We start from the raw sequence: 6,000 nt of genomic DNA, 5'->3' as shown, positions 1-6,000 counted from the left end.
TATTTTTTGTATTTTTAGTACAGATGGGGTTTTACCATGTTGGTCAGGCTGGTTTCAAGCTCCTGGCCTGAAGTGATCTGCCCATCTCGGCCTCCCAAGTGCTGGGATTACAGGCATGAGCCACTGCGCCCAGCCAGATGTTTTTCTTTTAAGTGACTGGGTCTCCTGTTGTCCAGGCTGGAGTGCAGTGGCTATTCACAGGCCCAATCACACTGCACTGCAGCCCTGAACTCCTGGTCTTAAGCAGTCCTTCCACCTCAGCCTTCCAAGTAGCTGAGACTATAGGTACACACCACCATGTCCAGCTCAAGTAGATGTTTTTATGGGGAGAACATTTCAGCCTCCTTGGAAATTGTATTTCTCATTCTAAATCAATCAGTGTATGGTTTATCAATCTTTGTTCAGTATGCAGAGTATGAGTCAGTTCCTTTGTATTGTCACCTCTGTTTAGTTTCTGAATCTGCAGAGTTGCCTTTAATTAAATAGTTTCTAGATGTGAAAAACATCTCACTGCCCTACTTGACTAGGAAAAAAACAGTTTCTAGGCTGGGTGTGGTAGCCCATGCCTGTAATCCTAGCACTTTGGGAGACCAAGGTGGGTGGATCACTTGAGGTCAGGAGTTCGAGACCAGCCTGGCCAACATAGTGAAACCCCGTCTCTACTAAAAATACAAAAAAATTAGCTGGGTGTGGTGGCGGGCGCCTGTAATCCCAGCTACTTGGGAGGCTGAGGCACAACTGCTTGAACCCAGGAGGTGGAGGCTGCAGTGAGCCAAGATTGTGCCACTGCACTCCAGCCTGGGCGATAGAGGGAGACTCAGTTTCAAAGCAACAAAACAAAACAACAACAAAAAAGTTTCTAAATATATCCTAGGGGACATTAAGTGACCTATTCTCCTGAGATAATATTCGTTTACTCTCCCTAACTGCAGTATTTGGTAATAACCATGCCACAGGTTGGCCTTTTGCTTTCAGAAAACATTGAATAGCTTAGTCCAAACTTTGCATACTTATGATATGTAAGAAAAAATACACATAAAGTCGTCAGATTTGCACACCTAAGTGCCTACCTAAAGGTGCTGTCTGGTGTGAGCTGCACATCATACAGTAGTTTCTGCTCATTTTTCCTTTCTCATATAATGAATCAATAAGTCTTCATCATAAAGGAATGCACCAAGGTGAACTGTGGGTTCCGGCTGCTGCTGCATCTGGTGGAGAGAAAAACATCAAAAGAAACAAAGTACAAAGAAGTATCTTTTTATTGCTAAATAAAGTAAAATGTCAGTGGTCTATATGCTAACATTCTGAGAGCAACAAAAAGGCACAGTAAGACATTGTTTTGCTTATGCAAGTAACTGCTCTACTTTCGTTTTATTTCTGAGACCTTAGAAATATATAAAACTCTAGTTGAAAGGAATCTCATAGATCATTTTGTCTATCCTAAGTAGTATATTTTACAAATAGTTACCCAGAAAGATTTCTTCAAAGAAATTGTATTAGTTAATAATAGGGGGAAAAGTTTAATACCAGGTCTTCGGAGTCCTGCATGTCAGTGACTTACCATTAAAATATTTAACAAGTAATCTTTTCCCAGAGTGCAGTTTTCAAATAATAAAATGCTATTAAAACTTTGTGCTTATAAATAGTAGTCATTTATCAATATTAGTGGTATAGGATATACTAGCAAGTGGCTACAAAGAAATAAATGTTTGATTCCTTTTACCTTAACGGTAATAAACCACTCTGCTTGAATACCTAAAAATGTGTCTACATTTAAACAGAGAAACCTTGGTTGCTATATAAAAATCAGGTACGGATATATAAGGATCAGAAGGAAATTTAAGATAAAAAGTTGGGCCAGGTGCGGTGGCTCATGCCTGTAATCCCAGCTCTTTGGGAGGCAAAGGTGGGTGGATCACGAGGTCAGGAGATTGAGACCATCCTGGCTAACATGGTGAAACCCCACCTCTACTAAAAATACAAAAAAAAATTAGCTGGGCTTTGTGGCAGGCACCTGTAGTCCCAGCTATTCAGGAGGCTGAGGTAGGAGAATGGTGTGAACTCGGGAAGCAGAGCTTGCAGTGAGCCAAGATCGTGCCATTGCACTCCAGCCTGGGCGACAGAGAGAGACTCCATCTCAAAAAAAAAAAAAGATAAAAAGTTGAAGTTTGTGGGTCAATTATTAACATATAAGGATTACTTTTCTCATTGTATATATTGTGGATTTCACAAAACTGTTTATATGCATAGCACTATTAAGAATGTGTAGATGGCTAGGCTTGGTGGCTCACGCCTGTAATCCCAGCACTTTGGGAGGCCAAGGTGGGTGGATCACTAGGTCAGGAGTTTGAGACCAGCCTGACCAACATAGTGAAACCCCGTCTCTACCAAAAATACAAAAATTAGCTAGGTGTGGTGTTGGGTGCCTGTAATCCCAGCTACTTGGGAAGCTGAGGCAGGAGAATTGCTCGAACCTGGGAGGTGGGGGTTGCAGTGAGTCGAGATTGCACCATTGCACTCCAGCCTGGGCAACCAGAGCAAGACTCTGTCTCAGGAAAAAAAAAAAAAAAAAAAAAAGAATGTGCAGAATTTAGCTCCTTTATTCAGTCATTCACAGTCTGAAAACCACACGGAGAATTGCTGTTTTCAGGTTAGTGGGTGGCAATTTTTTTTTTTTTTAAAATAGAGATGGGGTCTTGCTATGTTCCAGGCTGGTCTTGAACTCCTAGGCTCAAATGATCCTCTCCCTTCAGCCTCCCAAAGGGCTGGGATTATAGGTATGAGCCACCACAACTGGCCAAGAAGAGATCATTAGCCTTGCTTTACAAAACAATATTCATAACATAGGTTTCCCATTAAGGGTTAGGATTTGAAGGAACTTGAAAGAGAGGACTGCCTGGAGAAGAAACATGAGAACTTTTTTTTTTTTGAGATGGAGTCTCACTCTGTCACCCAGGTTGGAGTGCAGTGGTGCGATCTTGGCTCACTGCAAGCTGTGCCTCCTGGGTTCAAGTCACTCTCCTGCCTCAGCCTCCCAAGTTGCTGGGACTACAGGTGCCCGCCACCACGCCCGGCTAATTTTTTATATTTTTAGTAAAGACAGGATTTCACCGTGTTAGCCAGGATGGTCTCGATCTCCTGACCTCGTGATCCACTCACCTCAGCCTCTTACAGTGCTGGGACTACAGGTGTGAGCCACCGTGCCAGGCCAAAAATGAGAACTAATTCTAAAAATAAAGGAATAGAAGAATAAGTAAAAGTGTAAGGTGCAAATGTAGGAGAAGGAAACAAAAAAGTGAGCTTCATCCTTAATACAACTGAGGGAAATGGAACGGAGGAAAAAACAAAGACATGGATGTAGTTAGGATCACACCATTGGCCCTTCTTGGGCTTTGATTGTTTTTCCAGAGCCTGGCAAACAGGATACTCTCAAAAAATATTTGTTGAATGAATAGTACTGATGAGTCAAAGGGGTGAGGACTCAAAAGAATTGGGGACATGGTTGAAGCACTACATGAAAAACTGTTTAAAACCAAATTTAGGGCTGACTAGGCTGAAGAGACTGGGGGGTTAGGAAGAATAGGAGAACCTTTAAGAAACACTCAGAGTAAATTTAACATATTTACTTTTATTTATCTCTTCATGAACTATCCTCAGTCAATGATGTCAGACATTCACTTCTCTTGCTTTATGATCTAAGTGTTGCATTATCAGACTGCACATCATGTGCATTCTGGTGTGACACCATGAGCTGAGACTTTCCCATTGCTCATGAGTGAATGCTAACTGACCTGATTTCTTAATTTTCTTTCTGTATGCTCTCTGCAGCATGGTCTCTGGAATCCCTGCTGGTGTCTGCCAGTCCTGGTGGTAGTTTCGCATAGTTGAGCTGGTTTCTGCAGCATGATATAATGCTGAGGAGGCAAACTGCGGCAATGTTCTTGCTGTTATTTTTGAGGAAAAAGGATGACTTGCCATAAGGAAAAAATTGGGCCCGCCTGCTCTCTCAAATGACTTCCATGCCTCTCTGAACTTGAGTATCTCTTCTATTACCCTAGGGATTAAGATTAAAGCAGAACCAAAATACTAAAGAAAATTTTTTTTTATGAACAGCATAATCATCTGGGGTTCTTTTGTGACTGATGAATCTGAGCTATGAATGGTTGCGCAGTTCCACTAACCTTAGTGGAAAGTATCCTGATGACAGAATAGTGGCACCACCTGTACCCTGCCATTTTAGATACATAAGTAGCGACGTCAATTCAAAAGTAGTAGACATGCAGCCGGGTACGGTGGCTCATGCCTGTAATCCTAGCACTTTGGGAGGCCGAGGCAGGTGGATCACCTGAGATCAGGAGTTCGAGACCAGCCTGGCCAACATGGTGAAACTCCGTCTCTACTAAAAATACAAAAACTAGCCAGGTGTGGTGGTTGGCACCTGTAATCCCAGCTACTCGGGAGGCTGAGGCAGGAGAATCACTTGAACCTGGAAGGCAGAGGTTGCAGTGAGCCGAGACTGTGCCACTGCACTCCAGCCTGGGTGACAAAAGCAAAACTCCATCTCAAAAAAAAGTTGTTATGCTGTATTTGTAAAAATATTATATTACTATTTTTGAAATGCTTTCAATTCTCTGCTGGATCAATCTACAAATGTAGAATCTGTGGATATGGAGAACCCACTGCACATCCTAAGCATTTACGCTATGTCATTAAAATTAAAATTTGTGGAAACTTTACTTTTGAAGGTTGTGTAGTCTCTATTTAACCATTCACTGCTACCCCGAGACAGTTAAATATAGTTATAATTGTGAAAAACTGAGAATATTGCAACAAACATTTTGACAAACATCATCTCTTTGCATCTTCGGTTATTTCCTTACTATAAATTCTTAGAAGTGCTTCAACATTTTAAAGGCTTTTCCTACATATTTGCACATTTCTTTCTGTCTTGAAGGACATCAGTTTAACAGAAATAAAAAAGAACACGAGCCTCTGGCTGGGCGTGGTGGCTCACGCCTGTAATCCCAGCACTTTGGGAGACTGAGGCGGGCGGATCAATTGAGGTCAGGAGTTTGAGGCCAGTCTGTCCAACATGGTAAAATCCTGTCTCTACTAAAATATAAAAATTAGCTGGGCATGGTGGTACATGCCTGTAATCCTAGTTGCTTGGGAGGCTGAGGCAGGAGAATTACTTGAACCCGGGAGCTGGAGGTTGCAGTGAGTTGAAACGGCTCTACTACACTCCAGCCTGGGCATGAGACTGCCTCTCAAAAAAACAAACAAACAAAAAAGAACACAAGTCTCATCAAACCCTCACAACACTGATTATTATTATAAAAACAAACTTTGGGCAGGGCACGGTGGCTCACCCCTGCAATCCCAGCACTTTGGGAGGCCAAGGCAGGTGGACTGCTTGAGTCCAAGGGTTTGAGACCAGCCTGGGCAACATGATGAAACCCATCTCTACAAAAAAAAATTAAAACGTAGCTGGGTGTGGTGGTGTATACCTATAGTCCCAGCTACTTGGGAGGCTGAGCTCCGTAGGAGGATCACCTGAACCTGGGAGGTCAAGGCTGCAGCAAGCCGTGATCACATGATTGCATACCAGCCTGGGCAACCAGAGTGAGATCCTATCTGAAAAACAAAAAAACAAAAAACAAAAAAAACAACTAAAAACAAAAACTAGTTGTTTTAATTTGCATTTATTTAATTACTACTGAGGTGGAACATCTCTTAACATGTAAACAGCGAATGTATGGTAATACTATGTTGCTTGGAAAAAGATTAAAGGAAGGTGCTAATCAGCTGCCTAAAGGACAGTAGAGTTTTTCTCAAATTACGTATGTAGAGGGGAAGGGAATGGAGAAAGAAGAGCTTCTCTAAAGGGCAAAATCAATTCTTTAAAATTTCCTACTTACATCTAATTAAATATATAGGGAAAGAAAAGTCCTCAAAGCTGACAGCCTATGAATCAAACCTCACTTTTTATATCTAGTCAGG

This window comes from Macaca nemestrina, chromosome 7 (assembly GCF_043159975.1).
Source record: "Macaca nemestrina isolate mMacNem1 chromosome 7, mMacNem.hap1, whole genome shotgun sequence".
NCBI lineage: Eukaryota > Metazoa > Chordata > Mammalia > Primates > Cercopithecidae > Macaca > Macaca nemestrina.
This window is presented reverse-complemented; position numbering follows the sequence as displayed.